Source organism: Lithobates pipiens, unplaced genomic scaffold (assembly GCF_037356315.1).
Source record: "Lithobates pipiens isolate NorthernLeopardFrog02 unplaced genomic scaffold, aLitPip1_a1.2 Scaffold_18, whole genome shotgun sequence".
Taxonomy (NCBI): domain Eukaryota; kingdom Metazoa; phylum Chordata; class Amphibia; order Anura; family Ranidae; genus Lithobates; species Lithobates pipiens.
Window position 1 is genome coordinate 475,452,854 of NW_027507758.1, and position 16,745 is coordinate 475,469,598.

General features: G+C 43.2%; 1 pseudogene; it reads left to right on the top strand.

The window, feature by feature from the left end:
• Positions 1-2,829: 2,829 nt before the first annotated feature.
• LOC143986746 (large ribosomal subunit protein uL6 pseudogene) lies at positions 2,830-13,025 on the top strand (annotated as a pseudogene).
• The last annotated feature ends 3,720 nt before the right edge of the window (positions 13,026-16,745 follow it).

Below are 16,745 nucleotides of genomic sequence, written 5' to 3' on the forward strand. Positions count from 1 at the left end.
GCAGTGTCTCTCTTATGCAAAGGATTGGCCTGGATCTCCAGGTTTTTGACAGCCCCCCTTACCCATACAGCATAGTGCTGCTGATTGGAGCATTGTTCAGAGGGGCGCTGCTGTGAGCACAGGGTCTTTTAATCCTTGTCAGGCTCCATGCACATTAGAACGCTAATGCCGTGTACACACGATCAGACTATCCGGCGGACTTAGTCTGTCGGACAAACTGCCGTAAAGTTCGCCGGACTGTCCAAACGAGCGGACCTGCCCACACACAGGACTTTTCCGGTGGACTAGGTCTGGCGGACATAGTCCACCGGACTATCCGCTGTACTTTTGAAATGAAAAGACTTGCCCACACACGGAGAAAAGTCTGTTCATTTTGAGCGCGGCTCCAGGTAGCCAGGACTAGCAAAGGAAGCGTCGCTGGCCCCGTCACCTGGTATGGACTTAAAGGGGAATCCCTACGCTGAAAAAACGGCGTGGGGCCCCCCCAGGTCCATATCAGACCCTTATCTGAGCACGCTACCCGGCCGGTCAGGAAAGGAGGTGGGGACGAGCGAGCGCCCCCCTCCTGAGCCATACCAGGCCACGTGCCCTCAACATGGGGGGGTGCTTTGGGGAAGGGGGGCCGCGCAGCCCCCCCACCCCAAAGCACCTTGTCCTCATGTTGATGAGGACAAGGGCCTCTTCCCGACAACCCTGGCCGTTGGTTGTTGAGGTCTGTGGGCGGGGGGCTTATCGGGATCCGGGAGCCTTCATTAATAAGGGGGCCCCGGATACCGCCCCCCACCCTATGTGAATGAGTATGGGGTACAATGTACCCCTACTCATTCACCTGTGAAAAAAATGTAAATAAAACACAACACACAAGGGTTAAAAATAGATGATTGCACAACTCCAGAGGGTCTTCTTCTGTCTTGGGGGGGTCTTCTCGCCGGACTCCTCCGCTATCTTCTGCTAGCACTTTTACTAGCAGAGGAGCCCGGCTTTCTTCTTTGCCGCCGTCCGGGGGTCTTCTTCTGACTTCGGGGGTCTTGTCCCCCTCTTTGGACTTTTCCACCGGATTGTTTGAACGTGTGTATGCGGCATTAGAGGCATATTTTCAGCTCAGAGTTTGATTTGCGTTTCTGATTGCAGCTTTCTGGTAGAAAATACTAAACACTCCTAAACTCGCCTAAACTGTGTACAAAAATGCTCTATATGATATTTTTTTTCTAACAAGGGAACTGACGTTTTTTTTAAACCCAGTATGCAGGGATCCTTAAGCTTTGAAAATTCATAAAAAATAGGCATCACTTGGATCAAGGTACAAAGAACAAAATAAGATTTTCTTCCCTCCCATTTGCTACTTCAGTGAATTAATTTGGAGAATTGTAGATACTAAGAATAATCCAAGTATTTCCTTTGAGGAGTCCAACCTCTACCTTCTCCAAGGCTTGCAAGCTCACTAATTTCACATAGAGACCCAAGAGGTCCAGTGTCTGTGAAAATGACTTATATTCTACCTACAACTACTGCACTCCCTGAAAGGACTGATCAGAAAATCAAGAACACAAATGGTCAATGTCCCATACGTAACAAGCCACACCCTCTTAGGAAATGAATTGGCTTAGAACATTGCATCATCTATGGCCTGCCTAAGTGTTTTCCATTTTAAACAATAGTATAGGCACATTACTTACTTAAGGTTAGTCTTGTGGTTGGAGTTTTGTGATTGATTTAGTAGTAATTGCTTGCATAGCTCTCCAAAAATATCCCCAGATGATGGCTATTTAGGCGAAACGCATTGGATGGTTACGCTGATCACCCTGGTTACTGTCTATTTTGAAGCTCTTGTTTTTACTCTGGAAAATGTAAGTGCAACTCTTATGTTTACAACAATAAATATTCCTTACAGAATTACGCTATGTGCCCTGTTCTTCCTCTCTTTTCTCTTTATAGTTGGGCTTATTTGCCCATTTGCTTTACCTGCTTTATCCATCGTTTTGGAGTGTTTGCCTGAAGACCATATCTACACGAGTGAGCCTAATATCCCTGGTAATCCTGTAAAGCCTGTTTGACCCATCAGGTGTACACCTGTATGAGTCTATCCTTTTTGGTAAGCGGCTGGTGCTTTTGGTGGCGGATCTTCTATGTTACCTCTGTCACATTTTGGATGTTCACTCTTGACTTGATTTGATTTCTGTGACTGTTACCCATTTATGTTTTGAACTTCACCCTTTTGGAATACATTTGGGACTTGTGTCCCCTTTTTTTGTTTACACCTTGAACATTAATTTCTCACGGAACACGTGTCACTATTTATATTGCATTTTTTCATATGTCAATTTTATTTTTGATATTGATCATTATTTGTTTAGCATTGCACATTTTCTTTATATATTTCTGTTTATTTTACACTTTTGTGTTGGCTGCTATTGTGTAGACAGCGCGGTATATTTTGTTATTTACGTCTCAAAAATATTGGATACTGGGAATATTTTTTGGGAGCTTCCTTAACACTGGTATAGACAAATTGACAAGTATTAGGAATAGAATGGATAGAATACAGAGAGGCACTGCAGTCTATGGAGGGAATTATATGACACAGCAGACAGCAAATAGAGTATAAGTATGATTTGGTGTTATGTTACATACTCATGTTTTAAGAATTGTTGATTCTGGTGGCCAGGATGTGAGAAAGAGGAGACGTGCCCTGCTTAAGCTCCCGCTATCCGCCTAACTAATCCGCAAGAATTCCGGTTTACAGAAGCCATCCTGCTCAGCAAACACCTTCCCGTTGTCTGGAGAGCTGCTCCAGTTCTCCCTATGACTAGTACTCGTAAATCGAGCAAGATGGCAGCCTCTCACAGCTCCCAGACCAAGCCGCCAAAGACCCATGTGACAGCCATCTTGTCTGTCACCTCCTTGCATCCAGCCTCAGTGGCGGTGCAAACAGACTCCTGGATGGCATCAGCTATGGCTCCGGACTCAAACAGCTCCTCATTCATCCCTCAGGCTGATCCAGAGCTGCATGGGGACCAGTCCACCGCTGCAATCCTGGCAGCCATCACGGATAGTAGGTCCTCTGTGGAGGGGAAAATAGATGCACTGACAATAGAATGTGGGTTGATCAGACACGATATGGCAAATTTAGAGGCCACCTTGCAGAGACAGAGCATCGTGTCTCAGCAGAGGAGAACACTACTGCCTCCGCTGTTCAGGTTCTAGCTGATCTCTAACAAAAGGTCAAGAGCCTCATGGCCTGCTTGGAGGACACTGAGAACCATCTCCGGCGTAACAAGTTAAGGGTGGCCGGGCTCCAGGAGCGCGCGGAGGGGCCCAACCCTGTAGTGGTTTCTGAAGCATTCTTAAAGCAACTCCTGGGATTACAACACCTCTCCCCAGTTGTAAGACAACTATCGTTGTGCTCCGGGCACACTCGCATGCACGCATAAGAAACTTTGTGGATCACAGACCCACCAATGAGTGTGCACAAAGGAGTGTGTACGTCCGTAGGAGCGCGTCCACAGTTCTCTTTGGCACCAGACGGCCTATTTAAGGGGCGCACTGACCTGTAGCGGATGCTGACTGATCTTCAGCTGTTCCTGTACCCGTATCCTGTTGTATCCTGCTGTTACCTGCCTGATATCCATTGCTGATCCTTGGTTTTCCTTGACCTTGCTTCTGGACTCGCCTTCACTTCTGATTACTGGTTCCTGATCCCGGCTTCATATTTGACCCTGCTCTTGCCTGATGACTTGGTACCTTGCTACCCGCTTGCTACTGTACCCGGCTATCCTTTTGACTTTGCTTCTTTCTCCTGTTTGGCTCTACACTGTCTCCCGGGTGTCCGAAACTATGTTCCTGTGACCTGCTGCAACTTTCTGCCTTCCAAGAGTCGCATTTTCTGCTTTAAGCTTCTGGGGCTACATCTGCAGGCACTCATATTCCTTCTGGCCCTGGGTTCATTCTGTCTACACTCTCAGCAGGACCAGGGCTGGAGATACAAGAGAGGCTGACCTTGTCACTTCAGACTCCATCCAGGTACGTGACACCAGTATACATAGTGGATTGTGCACATAGGGTGCCCACTGGTCCAAGGCCTGCTGGTTTGGTTCTGCATGCTTCTCTAGTCCATCTGCTCAATTTCAGGGATAGAGATCTGATCCTGGTAGAGGCCCGCAAACACCCTGATTTGAAGTATGAAAATGCAATGATACATCTGTGCCCATATTTTTCTCCTGCAAAAGAAAACAGATGTGGGCAGGCCTGATCTACAACATGCTGTACCCTAGTCACCTGAAGGTCATCCACAATGTCTCTGCTAAGTTCTTTGAATTTCCTGCAGAAGCAGTTGATTGGTTGGATTCCATTGGCTAAGAATGAGGTTCGGTTGCCTGGCCACGTGCCTGTGGTTGGCGGGCACTTCCCAAGATGGTACCGGGAGTGGTTGCAAATGTTGTCCTCTTACAAGCTGTTCTTCTATTGACACTGTTGTCATTAACAGGTTGATCATACTGAAGAGCCCAAGACTGCCTATCTGTTCAATGCAAGAGCTAAGGTGCTGTTTTAGGGCAATACGACTTAACCATACCAACAACCCTTCTTTGAGTGGATGAACTTATGGAACAGTCCGCTAGTTTTAATTTCAGTTTTGGGACTAAATTTTCTACGGAAGTTTTTCTATTTTTTTAGGTTTGTTTGTCTAGAGCAAACAGGGAGTTGGGATCATAGACTGTTTATTTTCTTTTTTCTTTTTAATTTTAAATTTTTTAATTTTTTTTTGTGTATTGTCCAAAAGGTTCATGCTGAGGGACTTTCAGTTTCCCTTGCGCAGTCTGTACTAATGTTATGCTGCTGTCTGAAGGGATGTGCTTCTCTGCATCCAGGTTCCTACCCCTCTTACCTCCCCTCTAATTCTACTTATCCTGTCTCCATGCCATATAGTCCACTATTAGTATATGAGTGATCTGAAAATCCTCTCATGGAATGTCCATGGGCTGAATTCAAAGTTTAAAAGATCAATGGTCCTTCATTACCTTAAATCCCGGGGCGTAGCCTGATGCGGAAGCCAGATGGATGCTGAACCCAGGAGCTCCGGCACACCAGGGACATAGCGGCTACTCCAATCAGGACACCAAACACCACAAAATCGCATACAGATGGAGTTATCCCACAAAGTTAACCATCACCAAAGACAACCACACTTCTACAATAACTTCCTTGGAAAAAGGGATTTCTCTGCTAAAAGAATGGGACATTCTCCCAGACCCTGATGGGGAAAATCCAACCGCCAGCACCCTGCGTCTCATAGAACGGAAATGGAAAAAAGTTGCTGCAAAAAATGCTAAAGCGCATGCATAACTGAGCCCGAGTGGTTTAATTTAGCTCCTAAATCGCTGGAATCCCAGATCAGGACTAAAAAGTTGAACTTAACCCCCCACTTTACTTAGCAGCATAAGGCTGCCTATGTATAGAGTCTACCCACTCCGCTCGCTGCACCATGTTAGGTGCAAGTTACCGTTACTCATGTTACCCTGTTACCTTTTATTCTGTTTATATTTTCTCTACGTTTTTTGGATGTCCAAAATCTCAAGATCACGGAATCGTCACTGCACCACAGCGGATACTAGGGATACTAGGGACCCTCCTCTTCGGTTCACAGCAGAACATGTGAAAAGGCAAAAAATTTGGCAGAACACACAGACACCATTAAAGTATATGGGACACGAACATGAATAATCAGAAGTGCTAATTTGAATGGCAAATATGCAAGTTATTGTCATAAAAAGTGTTTGGGGACCTGGATTCTGCCCCAGGGGACATGTATCAATGCAAAATTGTTTTTAAAAACTGACGTTTTTAAGGTGGCACATTTTTCCCATATTTAGAACAGTACCACAGCAAAATGACATTTCTAAAGGAAAAATTGTCATTTAAAACTGATCGCAGCTGTAATGTATTGTTAGGTCTCAGTAATATAGATACAGATAATTTAAAAAAAAAGTATGGGATCCCCCCCATCCATTACTAGGCCCTTTGGGTCTGGTGTGAATAATAAGGGGGTGGCATCCATGGACATGGTTTCAGATTAAATACATAGGTAGCTCGGCAGGTGGTCCTTGTTATGGATACATAGACAAGAGGATTGTGTTCCTGAGGTGGTGGGTGGTTCTGGTATGAATGCATTATAAAGTTATGATTTACTGAGGGTTTATGGTCCTTACTTCTCCTGATGAGGTGGAGGGTGGGGGGTTTGGGAAATGTAATACATGCATCATCTCCTCTGGTTGACAGGGGCGTCGTTGACTCAGTGGACTGTATATCTGGCTCAAGGACTATGAATATTTTGTCTGGAAAAATGTTGACTGTGTTGTGGGTTTTTTTTTTGTGGTGGGGTGGGGGGGGGGGGTATTTGTTTTTTTCTACACGGTTTAATGCTGTTTATGCGGTTTAATGCTGTATGCATATACTATAGATCTCAATAAAATGTAATTTACAAAAAAAAAGAATTGTTGATTCTGCTTTTGGCTTTTATAAACTATCTAAGATAAGTATAGGAAAGAAGGATCCTGTATCTGTAATCAGAGAAGTTTAAATTCTTAAAGAATTGAAAATATGTTTAATAGATACTTTATTATGCGCAAGATTTTATTTTCGAATTCTCTATTTTCTTTCAGTAAGGTAAATATGACATTAACCCTTTCATGACTAAGCCTATTTTTGGAATTTGGTGTTTACAAGTTAAAATACATATTTTTTGCTAGAAAATTACTTGGAACCCCCAAACATTATATAGATTTTTTTAGCAGAGGCTCTAGAGAATAAAACGGAGATTGTTGCAATATTTTATGTCACACGGTATTTGCGCAGTGGTGTTTTAAACGCAACTTTTTGGGAAAAGGGACACTTTCGTGAATAAAAAAAAAACAAAACAGTAAAATTAGCCCAATTTTTTTGCGAAATGTGAAAGATAATGTTACGCCGAGTAAATAGATACCAAACATGTCACACTTTATAATTGCACGCACTTGTAGATTGACGACAAAGTACGGTACCTAAAAATCTCAATAGGCGATGCTTTAAAAATTTTTTACGGTTACCAGGTTAGCGTTACAGAGGAGGTCTACTGCTAGAATTATTGCTCTCGCTCTGACGATCGCGGCGATACCTCACATGTGTGACTTGAACACCGTTTACGTACGCGGGCGCGACTTCCGTATGCGTTTTCTTTGCTTCGCGAGCTCGCGGGGACGGCGAGCGCTTTGAAATTTTTTTTTTTATTTTTTTATTTATTTTATTTATTTTTAAATGACTAAATTGTTTAAAAAATAAAATAAAAAATTTGATCACTTTTATTGCTGTCACAAGGAATGTAAACATCCCTTGTGACAGTAATAGGTGGTGACAGGTACTCTTTATGGAGGGATCGGGGGTCTAAAAGACCCCCCACCCCTCCTTTACACTTCAATGTATTCAGATCGCCGAAAACGGCGATTCTGAATACCGGATATTTTTTTAAAACCGGCGCCATTGGCAGCCGAGTAAACGGGAAGTGACGTCATGACGTCGCTTCCGTGTTTACGATGAGGAGACTGGAACGAAGCCGATTACGGCTTCGTTCCAGTTCCTCCCCAGCAGCCAGAGCCGACGGATCTTTAATCGGTGCTCCCGATCGAGCGGGAGCACCGGTAACAGCGGCGAGAGGCGGCGGGAGGGGGGGACGTCCCCTCCCGCTCCTCCGGCATAACAGCCGAGCGGCTTTTAGCCGCATCGGTTGTTATGCCTGGATAGCCAATCGCCTGCTGTAAAAAACGGTACCGGGATGATGCCTGCAGGTGCGGGCATCATCCCGGTATAACCCCCGGAAGTCGAGTACGCAGATGTGCGTACGCTCGGCGGGAAAGGGTTAAATAATGATATTTCCTCTTTATCAGCTGCAGCCAACAGGTGGTGCAGTTAGGTCAGCTCTTCTTCACTACCATTGACGAGTAATGTCACCACTTTTTGCTGCGACTAGGTTATAATTTGTTCTGCTATTCAGAAAAGAGGTAACCTTAAACTATCTAGAGGGTTCTTTACTGTAAGAGCGGCAAGTATGTGGAATTTCCTTCCACGGGCAGTGGTCTCAGCGGGGGCAATTAATAGTTTTAAGCTCAAACTATTAGATAAGCACCTGAACGACCACAACATACAGGGATATACAATGTAATACTGACATATAATCACACACATGGGTTGGACTTGATGGACTTGTGTCTTTTTTCAACCTCACCTACTATGTAACTAACTACCAGAGGAGGGACAAACTCCTTAACCTGCATTCATGGCTCCATGTGACACATTAGGTAGTTAAAGCCAGCCAGAAAGTTACAAAATAATATATTCAGTATGCTTTTCATTATAATATGAACGCATCCTGTATTAAAAAAAATTTTTTTGAAAAAACATACTATGCCAGTAGTGATGAACTAATATAATAACAGCTTATATATTTGGAAATATTATGAAAAGTGTACATTAATAGAGTATTATTGGGCTACATTTACCCCAGTGATTCAGTGTGGTGCAAATTATAGTGGCAAGAGTCTTCTGATTCCTGCAGCAGCTCTGAGCAGCCAGGTGCTGCCACTGGCCCCGCTTACTATAATGACAGGTTTCCATCAGCCACAGCTATTCGTGGCTCTCTGCACAGCCAGCAATTACCTGCAGTGATGACTGATGGATGTACTTTGTACGCATCCAGCAGTGATCATTTAGTTGTGCGCACAGCTGTGAATACCTGTGGCATCCGGCAACCTGTCATTATAGGGCCACAACTAATATTAAAGTGCAAAAGTGCAAATAATATCCATGGTGTAAAACTATAAATCATGAAAATCAATAAAAAAACATTCAGTACATTGCACAACAGCAATTGATTAAGCAAATATCCAATATATCAATAGTGCACAAAATACAAATATTCGTATTCTATTAAGGTTAATAAGTGACTTAAGTTCATAAATAAAATCCTGGTGCACTGTGAAATGAATCATTCATAAATAGTGGTACATGAGATAGACTTGACCACCTGAGACCACCACCACAGAGAGACAGGAGGCTTTCCAGAAAGCCAGTGACCGCCCTTATTCATGGAGGTCATACAAGGCTTGTTGGATCTGAGATCCTGTTGTAGAAGTATCCTGATAACTGGAGCCTGAAGAGATGTCCCAACGTGCCGGGTCTTTACCACGGGATGGTTTCCACAGGCGCTGAGCGGTAGTCCAGTCCAGTCCCACAGCCAAAATTGCAAGGGAATGGATAAAAAAAGGCTGTTATTGGAAAGGGATCCCTACTCTGGCTGATCCCGACTCTGTGGTGGGCATGATGCGGTGCCTGGACTGACATTGGTGACATCAGCAAAGAGCGGGCTGAAGTGAAAAACGAGTCACAGGAGTGCAAAACGAATCGCACTCCTGTGATCCATAGGAGATGTCCAGCCAAACGAGCTTTGGCTGTACTTCTTGTTTAAGTTAATGTGATGTTATTTTCCTTCATTTTGTAAATAAACTGGCTGCTGTAGTCTTTTGAAACCCATGTCATGCCATCAATGTCAGTATTTTAGGGGTTAGTAGAAGGATCAAAGCTAATTAATCCTTTATTCATGGGCATTACCTGTACTTGCTGATGACCTCCCAGAGGTGATTGATAAAGGAATGGAGGAAGTGAGCAGTAATATGGGAAAGTTTAGGCAAGGTGCCTAATGCACTGTGAGAAGGGGCCATTTAGTTTATTTATAGGTTTGCTTTTAGACTCTCTTTTTGTGCTGCTTTAACCAGTTCCCGACCGGCGCACGCCGATGTATGTCGGCAGAATGGCACGGGCAGGCATATTGGTGTACAGGTATGTCCATTTTAATAGGCTGCCCTGCCATCACGTGCGTGCCACCGGCGGCGTGCTCGCATGCTGGTCGGGACCCCCGGGAATCCGGTCGCAGGTCCTGCGGACTCGATCTCTGCAGGGATACCCACGATCGTCTCACAGGGCGGCTGAATGGGGAGATGCCTTTGTAAACAGCATCTCCCAGTTCTGCCTAGCAACAAGTGACGCTGATCTCTGCTCCATGTGATTGGAGCAGAGATCAGTGTTCACTAACACAAAGCCCAGCCCCCCACAGTTAGTAACACGCCCCTAGGAACACTTTACCCCTACACTGCCACCCCCTGGTTAACCCCTTCACTGCCAGTGTCATTTACACAGGAATCACTGCATTTGTATAGCACTGATTGCTGTATAAATGACAATGGTCCCAAAAATGTGTCAAAAATGTCCGATGTGTCCGCCATAATGTTGCAGTCACAATAAAAATCGCTGATCGCCGCCATTGCTAATAAAAAAATTATTAATAAAAATGCTATAAAACTATCCCCTATTTTGTAAACGCTATAACTTTTGCGCAAACCAATCAATAATCGCTTATTGCGATTTTTTTACCAAAAATATGTAGAAGAATACGTATCGGCCTAAACTGAGGGAAAAAAATGTTTTTATATATTTTTGGGGGATATTTATTATAACAAAAGTAAAAAATAATGCGTTTTTTCCAAAATTGTTGCTCTATTTTTGTTTATAGCACAAAAAATAAAAACCTCAGGGGTGATCAAATACCACCAAAAGAAAGCTCTATTTGTGGGAAAAAAGGGACGTCAATTTTGTTTGGGAGCCACATCACACGTCCGCGCAATTGTCAGTTAAATCGACACAGTGCCGAATCGGAAAAAGTGGTCTGGTCTTAAGCCAGCAAAATGGTCTGGTCTGAAAGTGGTTAAGCAAATTAGCAAAATTGTTTCCCAGGCCCTTTAAAACTGTACATGGGTATGAAACTTTTTCAGAGTTTACATTGTGAGAGGGACACAGTATGTGCGTATATTAATGCACACAGCTTTAAAATGTCTAGTGTATTATGATACAATATTGTATTTTTCATGTTCTGTGACCTTGCCATTAGTCTCCCTTGGGTTTGATCTAATGAAAGTATCTGAGACACCAGAAAGGTACAAAAGAAAAATGTTATCAGCACTTAGTTGCAATCTTCTCAGCCCCTAAACACTGAACCTCTCTGGAGATCTATCAGGTACATACAAAAAATCATTTTCTTTTCCCTGAGCTGCCATCAGCCACAGCAAAAAAACGGTGTTAAAATGCTGGAATCAGATGGTTTTTATGAGCTTCAGTATGGCTTTAGTCTTCAGAATGAGGAGTAGAGTGATCCCCTGTCACTCGCATTCACTGGTGCTAAAAGCTAAGTTGTGTCGTTGCTGACCTTATAGGCACTAACTTGGAGACTAGTGTGAAAAACGCTAACCTTGCACGTCCTCTGCATTACGCCTGGACTTGTGCTGTGATGGTTATGTACACTCACTGGCACTACACCAAGAAAAATGCTGTAACCCTAAGTGCTGAGACATAAAATGTGCATCAAAGCCTTATCAGACAACCAAAGCTCAGATATAATGCAACTTGTACTATAAGACAGGCAGAAAGTTCACTGGCATTGTGTAAAATCCACAAAATAGTTTATAAAAATGTTATTATCTTTAATTCACAAAGGTGCTTGGTATAAGTGCAACATCTAATTGATTCAAGTAGAGCCTCACTCAAATCAATAGACACAGTTATCCAGCTGTCAAACACGTACAGCAGAAGGTACTCGCTGCCTCAAATGTGTATAACAGCCTATGCATTTTAAGGGCATACGGTCTCCTTCAGAGTCACCTGAGTAACACTATATCTGCCTTTAAAAGTACATTTTGCTGTGAGGGCTTGACAGCTGGATACACATGGCAATTGCTTTGAGAAAGGTTCTACTTGAATAGAATTCTTGTGAGAAAAAAAAGGATTTCCCCTTTCCCCCCATCAACAGCAAGAATAAAGACCATTCTTAGCAACCAGACTGTTGACATTCCTGACAAGGTTGCCATTTACTTGAAGGGCCTGTGAACTTCAACCACATAAAAATGTAGAGCTGTCTCTACTTGGCAGAAAGAAGAAGAGGCTCCATGTTGGCAGATGGTGGAGTAACAGAGAGGAGCTGGCCACAGTGAGCACAATCTGCAGCCATGTGCAAAACACGATCAAGGGAGTAATACTGGGTTTTCATTACAAGATGAGATCAATGTAAGCTCACTGTACCAGTAACGTAGTCATTCAGGAAACTGAGTCACTGGTGGAGATCAGGAACTTCTTGGGTGAAAAATACATCCGCAGAGTACACATGAGACCAGGTGTCGTCTGTGTCTTGTCTCAAGCCCACAAAGATGAGATAATCCTCGAAAGGCAATGACATTGAGCTTGTTTCTAAAGTCCCATACACACGATATGATTTTCTGCAGATTTTTGTCTTCAGATTTACCAAAACCATTTAGTGCAAGGACCTGCCTGATTGCATACAAATCGAAACTCTTAAAGAGGGAGTCCGGCGATTTTATTAATTTTTTTAAAGTCAGCAGCTACAAATACTGCAGTACTACTGGGTACTTACCTTTCCTGGAGTCCAGCGATGTCAGCAGCCGAGGCCGGGCAATCGCTCGGCTCTCGGCTGCTGCCGGCGCCATTCTTGGTGAGGGAATCAGGAAGTGAAGAATTGCGGCTTCACTTCCCGGTTCCCTACTGCGCATGCGTGAGCCATGTAGTGCAATGGGAATAGTCTGCACTGTCTCTGTGACCCGTGTGTGTTCCAGCAGACAGCGCGCCGGGACAGGACTCCCATGGGAGTCTATGCCCGAAAGTGGGTGCAAATACCTGTCTTACCTGTAGGTATCTACACCCCCCACCCCCCTGAAAGGTGCCAAATGTGACACCGGAGGGGGGGAGGCTTTAAGGTTTGACCTCATATTACATGGTTTTGATAAGTCTGAAGACAAAAATCTGCAGAAAATCGAATAGTGTGTATGGGGCTTAACTCTGCTGCGTTGATCCAACAAGCCACCACAGTAAAGTACAAGGATATCTGAAAACTCTTGGATGGCATCTATGTCTCAGAAAAAAAGAACAGTCCAGCAGCTTGAAGAGTAAAAGACTCAATTCAAGAAATCTGGGCCCTTTGCTATATCTCATAAAGTCCATTTATCTATTTTAAAAAAATAAAAAATTCTAATGGTTATATGCACGGTGGTTATATGTTGCTTTTGCTTATACCATTTACCTTTGTGATTATAACATATTATAATTTTAATAAACTTTATTGGGGGTTTTACATGATGCCAATGTGTTTTCTGTCTGTCTTATAGTATTATTTAAGGAACCGGTACTCATTTTTAAAAATGTCCTTCTATTTTCTCCCCAGAGGACCAAGCGTATATACAACTTGGCTCTGTTCAAATTCATTCCTTGGTTGCTAAGTTCAGACAGTTTCCCCTCCATCTGTCCAACCTGTTGGGAAGGTGAGACATTTTTTGATTGACATCACTGATCTCTAGCAGCAAGGGTCATAGCTCTGAATGATCTTTCAGTTTTATGGATGAACAATCAGTGTTGCCAGGCTGTGTCATACATGGCACCGTCCTGATCATTCATAAAAGTGAAAGGCCACACAGCACTACGGCACTGTAATCCATTGTAAGGGCCATGTATGGATAAAAGCAGCCACAAATAGCCACACAGAGCCGCAACTTTGAGTGATCTGTCACTATTATGAATAAACAGTCAGTGCTGCTTGTTCATTTATTATAGTAAAAGATCACTCAGCACGGCTGCTCTTTGTAATCAATTTGCTGCAACTTTTACACATACAGGACATCAGCAGATACTTTACACAGAGCTGCAGCTCTGAGTGATCTTATACTATTATGAATGAACAAGCAGCACCGCTTGTTCATTCATAATAGTAACAGGTCACTCCTCTGACATGGGGTGTGGTTCTGTGCTAGCTGTACCTTCTTCCACAGGAACTCCCATCATTTGGAGTTCAAAAGGGGTGGAGCCACAAACAACATTTAGGGGACAACGGGGCCACCAATCAGAATGGCACAAACTGCTATATGCACTTGGTCCCCTGGGGAGTTAAAAAGGAGCTCCAGTTTTCTGTGTAAAAATTAAAAGTCTGCAGCTATAAAAAAAAATTTAGCTGCTGACTTTCAATAAACAGCCACTCACCTGCCCCATGATCCAGTGATGGGATCACCTGAGTTCACCTCTTGTCATTTGTCTCCAGCGCTAGCATCTTAAAAGAGAAGTATGGAATTTGGTTTTTGTTTTTGTTTTTTTTCAATCATACTTACTTAGCTAGATGCTTCATCTGTCCCCGCCGGCTCTAACAGTGAGAACCGAGCAATCAAACACTGCCGAATGCTCGGTTCTCTGGCTCAGGCTTTCAGTGGCTTGCTGAGAGGCTGAGCCAGGTGCCAGTCAAGACATGTGGGCAGATCCTGACCATATGGCCGCGATATTGCTCGAGCCTAAACCGGCTCTGGGACATCAGCCGACAGCGGGCTTTAGCCTGCTGTCTGCTGAAAATGAACTGCAATCCTGTGATTCTCAACAAGCTTTAGCTGTACTTCTCTTTTAACTGTGGGCACCTGGCTGTGACAGCTCGTGGCTTCAAAGCCAGGTGCCCACTGTGCATGCGTGAGCTGCGCTGCGCATCGTGAATTGTCCCTCAGCCTTCTGGGACCTGTTAGGTGTCCCAGAAGACTGGAGGAAGGGAGGGAGCGAGGAGGAGAACTTCTGCTTTGCCTAGGCGATCGGAGTGGATGTGGAAGTGGTTACATGCCAAAATCGGGGGGACCTGCTTAATTTCACAAACAGGAGCGGGGGAGGAGGCCATAAAGTGTAAGTTCCCCTTTTGAGTGGAGATCCACTTTAAAAAAAAAAATGACACATTTTTAATGGAAGTTCATCTTTAAGGACCCCCCAGTCTGAAGACAGCAACAAGGCCATGGATCCATACTTGTAATCAGAATTTGCATGTGTAACATGGAGGGAACTCTGGACCAAAGTAGCCTAATCTAGTTTGTATCCTGTCAACTTTTGAGCCTGGACAATTCGATTTACATTTTTTCTTTATTAGGTAGTTTATGAAAACTGGATCATAAAATCCAGGGGCTCAGTTACACAGCTGAGCCAATGTTTGGGTTCATATCTAATTACTGGCTGCAGGCTTTAGAAATCAATAGAACCTACTAAAGTGAGGGTATCTATCTATCTATCTATCTATCTATCTATCTATCTATCTATCTATCTATCTATCTATCTATCTATCTATCTATCTATCTATCTATCTATTTCAGTTAACTATCTGTATGTTACCATTCATTGTTTTTTTATTGTAGACTGTCAACACTGACTGTTCCTTCTGAAATTACTAGTTGCTTGACTTTAATGCTGATCTAGCAGACCCAATGCTTTCTGAATCACTATGTTGGGTATACAAGTATACAGATCAAATAATTTATCCTTGCTGACCAGGGCTGGACTGGGACAAAAATTTGGCCCTGGACTTCATCCAGTTCGGCTCTCTTTAATTTTGCAAACAAGCACAAAAACAGTATATAAACTATATGCAGTTGTGCAAAAAAACATAAGTAGCATAACATAAGGAGTCCTCACTAACCTCTTTTATTATTTGACTTATTCTCTGTATTTTTCCCATCCTTCTCAGATCACTGCGTGAAGTTGAGGGCGAACCGCGCAGCCATTACTTTGACAGGCTTTCACTGAAACCGGCCCACTGAGCCATCAGCCCACCGGGAAACTCCCTGTAGTCCAGATGGCCAGTACATGCCTGTTGCTGACCAAATACATCTGACTTCTACTCCAATTCTTCTGCATAAGATAACTTCTTGCTTGAACCGTCCAGTGGTCACTGTTGATGTAACTCCTACACACTCAGCTCCCTTTAATAATCTTATAGATTTCAGGAGTGTACACTGCACTGCATGTGCCATAGGCAGTGTTCACAAATACAGATTGTTTCCTAAAAAAAGGGGCAGAAGAGACCTAAAAAAATAAAAATAAGAAAAGAACTTTACGGCTGAAGAGTAGACATTATAAGCAACCTGCATGAGATGGACAATTTAGAGGTGTGGGTGGATAGGAGATACTAAGTCTATCATTAAACAAAGCTTCGGTGAATAGTAAAATTGTTTTTTAAAATGGCTCAATTTGTTAGCAAAAAAACTCAAGCTGTGAGGAAATGTGCATGCTGAGATTCGATGACTATAAAGACATGGGAGGCTCCACAAGATGGTTCCATTGTTACTCTTTCAGACATCAGTTTTAAGTAATGAGAAATGTGCTATTTTAGCCAATCAAGTCACAATGGAATCCCAGTATGAGGTGTTTTCAATCTAGCCTACTGTAGATCCCTTAACCAGAAACACTTCATGTTTGCTGAAAAAGCAATCATGTTTCATCAAAAACTACTCTGAAAGTAAATATTTGTATTGGGGCCTACATAATTCACAGTTTGCCCCATGCTTTTCCTTGGTTCTTGTTTAGCAATTTTTCATTTAGTACACCAAGTTGTTATCGCTTCCTTTCTTTACGGGTCAGCTGGATTTCCTAGTAATATCTAATAAGAACACTAGGAAATAGTAAGGCATTCATGTGTTTATAGATGGGGTCACATCAGTCTGCTGACTGAAGAGAAGTCACTGTTAGGTGAAAGAATATTGACAGTACATTGTTGCTTTTCATATGGTCTCAATAACGTTGTTGTGGCATTATCAGCTACTGGATGAAGTTAAAAAGAGCAAAAATATACACAAGAACCAAATATACACAAGAGC